General features: G+C 43.4%; 1 protein-coding gene across 2 annotated transcripts in view; it reads right to left on the bottom strand.

Moving 5' to 3' along the window:
- LOC135712526 (retinol dehydrogenase 14) overlaps positions 1–12,137 on the bottom strand; it is a 76,436-nt gene extending 64,299 nt beyond the window's left edge. The window contains exon 1 of one of the 2 annotated variants that reach the window (XM_065235481.1): positions 12,080–12,137. The gene's annotated coding sequence lies outside the window, so the exon portion shown is untranslated. The remainder of the gene's footprint in view (positions 1–12,079) is intronic. The other variant, XM_065235483.1, reaches the window with a different exon arrangement.
- Positions 12,138–12,344: the final 207 nt, after the last annotated feature.

Genomic DNA, 12,344 nt, shown 5'->3' with positions numbered 1-12,344 from the left:
AAAGTCCATTAAAAGTACATTATAAGCCTAACACGGGAGATATTAAAATCAAAGCAGTTATAACATTTGTTGAAAATCTTGCACATGCTAGTTAAAGGCTCACTAGCGCCGTAGTTTGTGCGAGAAGCCGGGATATTGAAAAAAAATAAAAAGAACGTAAATTTACGCGTCTGATATTGACATTCAACTGCTGCAGCATTGAACCGCAATTATTGTCCGATCGTAGTTGATCAGCGATAAAGTTAGCCTTAGAGACGCCTCGGCGAACACTAAGTAATTGTAGGGACATCAATTTACAGCGACTTTCATAACTAGAGAGATTGAAAGGAACACTCCAGGGTAGCCAACGAAGGGCGAAACGTACAAATCTTCGCTGAATGGCCTCAATACGATTCACCCCGTTGCTGTAAAAAGGAGCCCATACTACGGAACAGTACTCTAATGTGGAGCGGACTAGCGAACAATAGAGTGTTGTTGAACAGAAAATGTCCCTAAAGTCTTTGGCGAAACGAAAAATTAAACCAAGTTGAGAAGACGCCTTAGCGGAAACATAAGCCACATGGTCCTTTAAGGTGAGTTGTGAATCAAGTAGGACGCCTAGGTCTTTAATATTTGCTCCTGCATTTAATACCATCCTGTTCTTGTCACACCTAACAGTAAAAACGTCCAGCTTCTGCTGAAGAAACAATGCATCACTTCGATCTTTGATGACAAAGTATAGTTTGAAATCGTCAGCATAAGACAGCTTCAGGCAACGGATCGAAAAGTGAACGTCATTCAGATACAATAAAAATATGAACGGTCCCAGATGACTGCCTTGAGATACACCAGAAGAAACAGTGAACGATTGAGAAACATGATCTCCAATCTTCACTGACCTATGTCGACGGGTGGGGGGTATGAGCGAAGCCAATAAAGAAGGGAACCGTGGAAACCAAGACGCTCTAGTTTGGCCACTGCAATCTCGTGATTGATTTTATCAAAAGCAGCAGAAATATCGGTGTAGATAGCATCCACTTGATGACCTCTTTCCATTTCGCGTACACGCAAACCAAAAATCTATTACAATGAATGTTAGTTCCGTTTCCTATCATCCTCTGTTCATGAACATCGCAGCGAATGTTAGAAGCTGACCATGCAGGCGATGTAATGGTTTTTTGTCTTTTTCATTTCGTGTTCTATCTACGCTTTCGACTATACCAGTAAGCTTGTAGAACGACGCACATTGTAGAACATTGTAGAACGACGCACACACTTGCCTCGAATCTCTCCAGCAGAAAAAGCATACGAAGTCGAGTATGCGAGAAAATGAGCGCTTCATGTTTGCCTTTAGGCTATCCATATTCAGGAGCATGGAGAGAGCAGTGGAGAAAGCACAGGTCTGAAAACCGAAGCGTTCTTGGTTCGAGTCCAGTCGGCAATCGGATTCCTATTTTTTTCGACATAACTAATTTACCTCACTAATACACTCTACATTTTTCGGTCTCCAATTTTATTGCATTGGACCGCACCTAGGTATATTGCATCCTCGGTTCATGCGGTCTCCACTAACATCCTCTGATGATAAATCGCACATAATTGTAAGCGAATCTTACATCCCTCGGTTGGGTGTATGATTGATGATGTGTATTGAACGAGATTTGTAGCGGTCAATCTATTCGGTATAAATCCGTCTTGTTCAGTCTCGATGTAATTAGAGCATGTGTGTTTTAAATAACCTAGCACCAATAGTTCAAAAACGGTGCTGTAGTGGTAAGCGTGATTACCTCTCACCCCAGCAGGCCTGGGTTCAATCCCAGTCGGCGCCGCCGGGATGTTCTGAGGCAAACATCTCTGATCACGCCTTCCTTCGGATGGGAAGTAAAGCCGTTGGTCCCCGGTTCATGAGTTGATGGGTCGATAGGTAGGGTTCAGGTGTGGGAGCTGCCTTCCTGGCACGTCGGTAGCATTGGTGCTCAGCACGGAAAACAAGATCAACGGAAAAAATAAACCAAAGGAAAAAAAAAAAATAGTTCAAAAAGTTTTGAGACTACACATAAAGCAGCGATACCACGGTAGTTGGACACCGACTGCTTATTGCCTTTTTTGAAGACAGGGAAAACAAAAGAATCCTTCCAGCAGTCGGAAAAGATCCCAGAATCCAAAGAGAAGTTGAAGATGGATGCTAAAGGTGCGGCCAGCACTCCAATACAGTTCTTAATAACCGCGGAAGGGATTCCGTCAGGGCCAGTGCTTCCTTTTCTTCGGAAGGGAAGTAAAGCCGTTGGTCCCCGGTTCATGAGTTTGATGGGTCGATAGATAGGTTCCAGGTGTGGGAGCTGCCTCCCTGGCGTCGGTAGCATTGGCGTTCAGCACGGAAAACAAACCAAAGGAAAAAAAATATCATATAATTCGAGATTTTTTGCTTTTTCTAGCGTCCTGGAGGAAACCTTACGAAGTGTCTCTGGTAAATTGACATGGTCATGTGGTATTCGGTCATTGCGAGAATTTGTATGTACCACTTCAATACTGTTACGCATTTGACGACAAACGTTTGGTTGCTGGGTACATTATCAAAGTGCTTTGGGGGTGATGTGGCTGGCAGAAAGGCGAACGAACGTTCAATGAAAATTAACTCTAAAACAACGATAATTCACGGTGATTCTAAAAAGAACCATTTTGTCGTAATGGTTGAGTAATGCTGAGCTATTAGGGTGTTCAACACGGATGAGGCTGGCGAGCTGTGTGTTGTTTGGAACGAGGGTGACGCGCTTGGCATAGATGACTCACAGATTGTACCAATACATTTAGACCTGCAATTCCACACCTTCTATAGACCAGGTTGAGCCTTGATACCTAGCTGCTTGCGGGAACTGACATCCAAAACATACTCTTTAACAAATTCATGGTGGTCCTGAATAGGACCGTTTTGTCGTGATGGTTGAGTAATACTGAGCTATTGGCGTTGACGGCAACTCTGTAGCTCTTTACTCCTATGAGAAAATCCATAAGCAAACGTCAGACTGTGCGTGAAACATGGCGGACTTTGTACTATCCTTTCACTCCACCGAAAATTCCCATAAGAAACTGTCTAAATGTCGTTTGCAGCAAGGGTGACGCGCTTGGCATAGATGACCCACAGCGACTCACGAAGAAACTGATTTCGATCCATAGCGGTGTGGCTTTATCCTCCTTCTATGGATGCTCATGTGGGCCTGCAGCTTGCTACTTGCAGACTGCCTTTCATTGTTACTGGAGAACAATATTCAACGCCACACGCTGAAAGCACTGCTGCTGCTACTGCTGATACCACCGATGACCGGATGCCACTCCACACGGTGATTGAATGAGCACCGTTCAGTGAGACAGGATCGAATTCGATTTTTAAATCTGTGTTAGGGAATGCGCTGTTTGCAGGCAATCGGTGATAATTTTGATTACCATTGCAACAGTTGGACATTTGTGTATTTTTCAATAGTGATCAACAGGCTATTTGTAAGATGCAAGAAGAGGTGGTAAAGATTGTATATGACATATAAAATTTGTCCGCATTGCGTTTGAAATACTTTCGTTTACTTTTGTGCATTTTTGTCCCTAGATACCACAATTTTGCATGAACCGTGCAATTAAGTATGTACAAATATAGTCCAGGAAGTGCCTAACAACTTTGCCGAAGGAAGTACGGTGCTAGAATGTATCTAAAAAAGTTATATGTATTCAAATATTATGGTTTATTAAACACCAAAAATCCCTTTTTCTGCCAACACTGCCGGTGTACCAATGCAAGTCAGATTCCAAACTGAAATAATATCGGATAATATTCTATACAAAGCTTTTATTTGAAATATTAAACTGCCATTCGGACCACCCTCATATAGAAAACGCAGAAGTAGTCGAACGTCAAAAAATCAAAAACAAGAGAAAACGAAAACTGTCTTCACCAGTTTCGTCTCAAACACAGGTACAATCGTATTTCGCTTGTTGGGCTAACTTTAAGTGGGCTAAGCTTCAGTTGGGCTCCCAGGCCAAACGTCACTTCTAACAGTCCTGATTCCTTTTCGAAATTTCGACCGGCTTCATGCAAAAACCGGCAAACGAGTGGCGTAATGATACAGATTATTTCAATGCGATACATCGAGTTGCTTCTTTGATGGTTGTCAACGATATGGCTCAATGAGGGGTGAAGCTAATTTATGACTTACCAAGAAATCTACCCAATACCTTGTTCAACAGCAATATTTGCTTCAGGGGATAGAACAGCGTCGAAATCTAATATACGCCTATTAAATGGAGCACATGTTTTTGAATACATCTGAACATACCAACTTGATAAGATCAGAAACACCGAAGTTATTGCAGTTTGAAACCTTACCTCCATTTATATGGGTGAGGGGGGCGGCGTATAGTTAGCCCCCTTCATCTCTTAGTATGCCTATGAAATTGAAATATTGTTTTTAAATAATTCATCTGAACATACCAAATCGATAAGATAAGAAACTCCGAAGTTATTTCAGTTTGAAACTTTACATCTTTTGATATGAGTGGTGGTGTAGTGGTAAGCGTGATTACCTCTCACCCCAACAGGCCTGGGCTCAATCCCAGTCGGCACCGCCGGGATGTTCTGAGGCATAACATCTCTAATCACGCCTTCCTTCGGATGGGAAGTAAAGCCGTTGGTCCCCGGTTCATGAGTTGATGGGTCGATAGGTAGGTCCAGGTGTGGGAGCTGCCTTCCTGGCACGTTGGTAGCATTGGTGCTCAGCACGGAAAACAAGATCGACGGAAAAAAGAAACCAAAGGGAAAAAACAGCAATAACTTTTTTAGGGGCATTCTAGGGGGTTAGGCACTTCCTGGGCTATACTTTAACGTATTTAGATGCGTGGTTTGTGCAAAATTGTGGTCCCTAGTAATAAAGATGCAAAAAAGTAGGTTTTCCCATACTAATTTTCATACAAATTTCAAATGCAATGCGGAAAGCCGGGTTACAACCAATCATCCCCAAATTTTGCACAGTTGTTTGGGACCTCAAATGGAACCAAAAAAACATTGTTCCGAAAAAATGATCATGATGACCCATCCTAGTAAACATGTTCGGGGGAAAATTAAAATCTTACATTTGAAATGGCTTACGCCTCTGATAAACATTTTACGGAAACAATCAATCAATAATGGTAAAATTGAAGTGGCCAGGGGTACCCCTGATCGAGGAAATATAAAAAAAGTTAAATAATACCACTGAACTGTTAAAAGGTTCATTTGATTGAGGTTAACCATTAACGGTGCAAATCCTGATTGGCGGACAAAAGTTGGCGCTACTTAGTGGCGTAAGATAGAAATTTTGACATGATGATGCTTTCAAAATTCTTTCACGGTGAGGTATGGGAGAGTAGTTTGGAATCATATAAAAAAAATCGACATCACTTCGGAAAATACTGAATCACTTGAGAAAGGCTCGGAATCACTTAGAAAAGTACTGAATTACTTCATAAAAATTAGGAATCACTTTGGAAAGTACTGAATAATTTCAGAGACCACTGAATAACTTATGAAAAGTTCGAAATCACTTTAGAAAAGCTTGGACTCAGTACCGAATTACTTCAGAAAAGACCGGAAACACTTAATAAATATTCTAAATCACTTTGGAAAGTACTGAAACATTGCAGAACGTTCACTTGAATATAATTGAATCATTTCAGAAAGTACTGAATCACTTCAGGAAAAAATTGGAATCATTCCTAAAAGCATTTAATCACTTCAGAAATGCTTGGAATCACTCCAAAAAGTACTGAATAATTACACATAATTTGTAATCACTTCCGAAAGTACTGAATCACTTCAGAAAAAAATTGAATCACCTTTTAACAGTTTGAAATCAATTCTGAAAGTAATGAATCGCTTCAGAAAAGCTCTTATATTCTTGGGATAGTATTGACTGACTTAACTAAACAATTCCGCAAAAAGAACTGAACAACTTCACAAAACTTCAGAAAGTACTTCAATTCTCTGAAGTTTAAAATCACTTTTTCAAGAGCTGAATCACTTTGTAATCACTTCAGAAAAGTTTGGAATCCCTTCAGAAAGGTTTTTAAGTTTAAAAATCAGAATCAAAACCTCTTCTGAAAGTATTGAAACATTTTAAAAAAATCTCGAAATCAGTTTGAAAAGTAATGAATTACTGCAGAAAAACTTCAGAAAGTGCTGAATCACTTCAGATAGTGCAGACATAATCGAGCATGAGAATGATTAACTGCTCGCGGTTGCTACTCCGTTATTTCCAGATCACCTGACAGAGAAGCAACCAAACGATGCGTTGGACTGGCATGCATCTGCAATGTGAAAAAACTGGTGATCTCATATTTTACGATAGGCAATAACAGTGTTGGCCGCTTCCAAATGTAGGTCAATTCCTCCTCACTTCCACGAATTTTTCAATAGTTTTTCAAAAGGATTCCCTTAAGGGAGTATTGATTCTTATCGCTAAGTCACTCAATTGTGACACATCGAAAAAGGTCTCGATTTTGGAATGTTCCATGTACATGTGTAGCCTACGTTGTGGCCATTGGTGGACTCTATCACTTTAAGCAATTAGAATAAGTAGATACATGACAGATGCCAGTATGCAACCTACGAATTAAACCGTTACAAACGCAACGCAATAACGCTGTTCACGAGATAGTTGCGATCAGCTGACTTTTTTGAAGTAATGAAATTGGGTTGTTAGCGGAATGCTTAAATAAAACAGCAAAAAAGGTTATCTTCCATTTAATTCCACTTAATAAATTTTGGTATCCATGACAGATACGTATTTCGACTACAATGTGCACCCAAGCAACACAAATTCATATGATTATGTTGAGTAAACTGCTATATAACCAAATTCAGTCATATAAAGGTTATATAAACTGTTATAGAACATGTGTGTTGCTTGGGCAGTCTTCATCAGTGTCTAAACTAAAGAACTTATCAAAATCTAACCCCCTTAAGTACTCATCTCCTAGGTATAAAGTCAAGATCACAGGAGATGAGTACTTAAGGGGAGAGCCGCGCGGAGAGAATAAAAGTAAATCTGGTTGCACGGCCAACAAAGTTATTTTGTCTGCAAAGTTTGGCAACCCGCAACTTTGTGTTTGCTTCGAGTGACTTTTAACTTGAATATGTTTTTAATTGCTTCGATAGTATCGGTATTCAAACGAAGTATTTGAATAATCATTTTTCGAAAACACTGAGTGAAACCAAATATACTACATTGGAGGGGCTACAAAATGGTGAGTTGACAACCTGGAAGGAGTGGAATACCTAGCCCTGGTCCTCACAAGTTCCTACTTCACGCCTCCTCGAGTCATATGATAACAAAAGACTACCAGAGGAAACATGGACACAGCTGGGTGGCGTAGCCTGGGCAATGTTGCCAGTCCGGCAATAGCAAAGTGAAGAGGTGCGACGCGAACACTGGCGCGGTAACCATAGTACGGTGATAGAGGAAATGCTTCACCAAACCCGAGCGTCTGTTTACTATGGAGGTGCGGCTCAAAACGGCGTCTGTTCTTCATGTTAGGAGCGGCTGATCACCGTCCTAGTGCCAGCGTGGGACTCTAAACAGAGCTGTGCACGATGCTCCCCCAGCGAGACAGGGGGTTGGGGCAGGCCCAACAAACCGCCCTGGAAAAAAACAAAGTTGCAAATACCGAAGAAAGAAATACGGATCGGAACAATCGGCACAGACCTACGCGACGAAATAAGGACTACGATTGGAAACTCGGAACATGGAACAGCAAATCGCTAGGCTTCCCGGGTTGCGATAGGTTAATCTATGACGAACTTCAACCACGCAACTTCGAAGTCGTAGCACTGCACGAACTTTGCTGGACGGGACAAAAGGTATGGAAAAGCGGGCATCGAGCGGCTACTTTCTACCAGAGCTGTGGCACCACCAACGAGCTGGGAACCGGTTTTGTAGTGCTGGGTAAGATCCGCCAACGCGTGATTGGTTGGCAGTCGATCAACGCGAGGATGTGCAAGTTGAGGATTAAGGGCCGTTTCTTCAACTAGAGTATCATCAACGTGCACTGCCCACACGAAGGGAGACCCGACGACGGGAAAGAAGCGTTCTATGCGCAGCTGGAGCAGGTGTACGACGGCTGTTCGCAACGGGACGTCAAAATCGTCATTGGTGACATGAACGCTCAGGTAGGACGGGAGGCAATGTATAGACCGGCAATCGGGCCAAACAGCCTGCATGCCGTATCGAACGACAACGGCCAACGATGCGTGAACTTTGCAGCCTCTCGGGGTATGGTAGTTTGAAGTACCTTTTTCCCCCGCAAGGATATCCACAAAGCCACCTGGAGATCACCTGATCAACACACAGAAAACCAAATCGATCACGTTCTAATCGACGGGAAATTCTTCTCCGACATTATCAACGTCCGCACGTACCGCAGTGTGAACATAGATTCGGACCACTACCTAGTTGCAGTATGCATGCGCTCAAAACTCTCGACGGTGCGTAACACACGTCGAAGTCGAACGCCGCGACCCAACATTGAGCAACTACGGGACGCCGGAGTTGCCCAGGACTACGCGCAGCAGCTGGAAGTTGCACTACCCACGGAAGAGAGGCTTGGCGCAGCTTCTCTTGAAGATGGCTGGAGGGACATCCGTTCAGCCATAGGTAGTACTGATGCAGCGGCACTAGGTGCTGCAATCCCGGACCGAAGAAATGACTGGTTTGACGGCGAATGCAAACTGTTAGTAGAGGAGAAGAATGCAGCACGGGCGAGAATGCTGCAACACCACACGAGATTGAATGTGGAGCGATACAGACAAGCGCGCAACAGACAAAACTCGGTTTTCCGAAGGAAGAAGCGTCAGCAGGAAGACCGAGATCGCGAGGCGATGGAAAATCTATACCGCGTAAACGGATGTTCTACGAGAAGCTAAATAGTTCACGCAAAGGCTACGTGCCGCAAGCCGATATGTGCAAGGACTTGGACGGTAACCTTCTCACGAACGAGTGTGAGGTGATTGAGAGGTGGAAGCAGTACTATGACGAGCACCTCAAAGGTGAAGCAGCAGAAAACGAAGGTGGCACGGCAACAGACCTTGGAGCACGCGCAGAAGACGACAGGCTACCGGCCCCTGATCTTCAAGAAGTTGAGGAGGAGATCGGTCGGCTGAAGAACAACAAAGTAACTGGTGTAGATCAACTACCAAGTGAGCTATTAAAATACGGTGGTGAAGCACTGGCTAGAGCGCTGCACTGGGTAATTGCCAAGATTTGGGAGGAGGAGATATTACCGGAGGAGTGGATGGAAGGTGTCGTATGCCCAATCTACAAAAAGGGCGACAAGTTGGATTGCTACAACTACCGCGCGATCACACTGCTGAGCGCCGCCTACAAGGTACTCTCCCAAATTCTATGCCGCCGTCTGTCACCATTTGCAAGAGAGTTCGTGGGGCAATACCAGGCGGGATTCATGGGTGCCCGCGCTACCACGGACCAAATTTTCGCGATTCGGCAGGTTCTGCAGAAATGCCGCGAATACAACGTGCCCACACATCATTTGTTCATCGATTTCAAATCCGCATACGACACAATCGACCAAGATCAACTATGGCAGATTATGCACGAGTACGGACTTCCGGATAAACTGACGCAATTGGTCAATACGACGATGGATCTAGTGATGTGCGTTGTTCGAGTATCGGGGACACTCTCGAGTCCCTTTGAATCTCGAAGGGGGTTACGGCAGGGTGATGGACTTTCGTGTCTGCTGTTCAACATCGCGTTAGAAGGTGTGACCAGAAGAGCTGGGATAGACACGAGTGGCACGATATTCAGGAAGTCCATCCAGCTCCTTGGCTTCGCCGATGACATTGACATTATGGCACGGAACTTTGAGATGATGGCGGAAACGTACATCAGACTGAAGGCTGCATCTAGACGGATTGGACTTGCCATCAACGCATCAAAGACAAAATACATGAAAGGAAGAGGTTCTAGGGAAGACAATGTTAGCCTCCCACCCCGAGTTCAGATTGACGGTGACGAAATCGAGGTGGTCGATGAGTTCGTGTATTTGGGCTCACTGGTGACCGCCGAAAATGATACCAGCAGAGAAATTCAAAGACGCATTATGGCAGGGAATCGTGCCTACTTTGGACTCCGGAGGACGCTCCGGTCGAATAAAATTCGCCGCCGCACGAAGTTGACTGTCTACAAGACGCTGATTAGACCGGTGGTCCTTTACGGCCACGAGACCTGGAATATGCTCGTGGAGGACCAACGTGCCCTTGGTGTTTTCGAACGGAAGGTGTTGCGTACCATCTACGGTGGAGTGCAGATGGATGACGGAACGTGGAGGAGGCGAATGAACCACGAATTTCACCAGCTGCTGGGAGAACCATCCATCGTCCACATCGCAAAAATTGGGCGACTACGGTGGGCTGGGCACGTCGTAAGAATGCCGCACGACGACTCAGTGAAAATGGTTCTAGAAAGCGACCCAACAGGAACAAGAAGAATAGGCGCGCAGCGGGCAAGGTGGATCGACCAAGTAGAAGGTGACCTGCGGACCCTTCGCAGACTACGAGGCTGGCGAACTATGGCCATGGATCGAGTAGAGTGGAGACGACTTCTTCGGACAGCAGAGGACAACAAGGCCTTAGCCTGATTGGTAAGGTAAGTACATTGGAGGGGATATTTTACAGAGCGTTGCGCAAAATTATGCAAGCTGCGTTACATGCTTCCTTCCCTGTATGAATGAAATCTCGATTTCTTTATCGAATGGACGTATCTGCTTTTGAAAACAATAACACTACCGTAGGTGAGCTACCAGTTACACCAAACCGATGATTAAATACATTGTTTACAAAAGCAGATACGTCCCTTTAAAAAGTAGTCGAGAAATCCCTTTTAAGACATTTTTCCCCAAATTCATTATCTTGACAGATTACACCGTAAACGCCTTGATCAACGTTACAGGGCTTGCGTATATTTTTCGTTGCACTGGAGCGCATATTTTGTGAGAACATAACGAGAATATAGCTGGTGAATAACAATAATATTACAGCCTGATTAGCTACCTTGATGATGCTATTGCAGATCACTGTTTTTAAAGACAGTCGCGATGTTCACATAAAACTAGATGATAGATTCAAAATGTTTTGACTTTGTATTCATCAGACATATAAATCCAGTGATTAAAAACTTGACAGTCAATCAACGGTTTTGTAATTTTTAAAAAATATTTGCTTTTTGAAATTGATGAAAATATAAAAAAAAATGATCTCAAAAGATTTTAATTGTGTTTTATTTGTATTCCAAAAGTCAGAGAGCATTCAATTGCACTTTTCATACGCCAACATAATTATAATTATTTAAAGAACAAAAATTAAATTTCATCCGCAATCTCAATACTCCTCTCGCTTTCCTCGCGAAGCGCTCGATTGGAACCGTGTTTGACGGTTCGACTGGAACTTTTGGCTTCAGGCTTCGCGCGTCTCTTATTAAACATCGTCTCTGCTTATTACCAAGTACCATTTTTCTCGTAAGGGTGATGCATATATTATGTAACGCTCCGAGGGGGGAGGGGGGGGGGGTTAATGATTTTGTGACAAGCAATGCATTAGGTATAGGAAAAACGTGACGGAAGGGGGTTGAGGGGGGGTTAATTTTTCCTCAATTTAGCGTGACATAATTAATGCATCGCCCCTAGTATTTATTACGAGCCACGTTGATGATTAAGCACAAATGTTGCTAATGTTTTGAGAAAACACTTAATTTTCATTCAAATGAGAGAATGGAAGAGAGAAAACTGTCGGCTCATTTAAACCATCTTCCTCGACAACTGCAGATTGATTGAATCTCTATTCTTTATTACACAAATATAGTCACTGGTCGAAGATCAATACCAAATTATTCAGAATGTATTCTCGTTCACCGGCTAAATATAAAAAAGGTTTATTTTGGCCAACATCACCTTCAATCAGTTCGTTTGACCTAAACTTTCGCAATTTCAGCACTACTATCACCCGGCTGCCGGCACTAGTTACAAACGTGGCAGCACCATCGATTATGTCAACACTGTTGCTACTCACCAAACACTCTAGGCGGCGATCATCGTACGTGACCCCTTCCAGAGACGGTAATAGTTCCGTAATAGAATTTTGCTGCTCAGCACGACACCTGCCTCGATCGATGCGCGATTGGATTGAAGTGCTTGATGAGGGCCCGATTCTCCGTTTACAGTGCACTCTTCGTGTACTGAATTTAAACAACAACTACTGCTTGCTTACTACCTACGATCAGGTCGGATGACTTCGGTAGACTAAAACGAGGTGGCAAACAAAAAGAAGTATCAGC

Source organism: Ochlerotatus camptorhynchus, unplaced genomic scaffold, assembly GCF_037179485.1.
Source record: "Ochlerotatus camptorhynchus isolate MF236.1 unplaced genomic scaffold, CSIRO-AGI_Acam_v1.1 ptg000491l, whole genome shotgun sequence".
In the NCBI taxonomy this organism is placed as follows: Eukaryota; Metazoa; Arthropoda; class Insecta; order Diptera; family Culicidae; genus Ochlerotatus; species Ochlerotatus camptorhynchus.
Note: the sequence above shows the minus strand (reverse complement) of the source record. Positions and strands in the feature narration are given on the sequence as shown.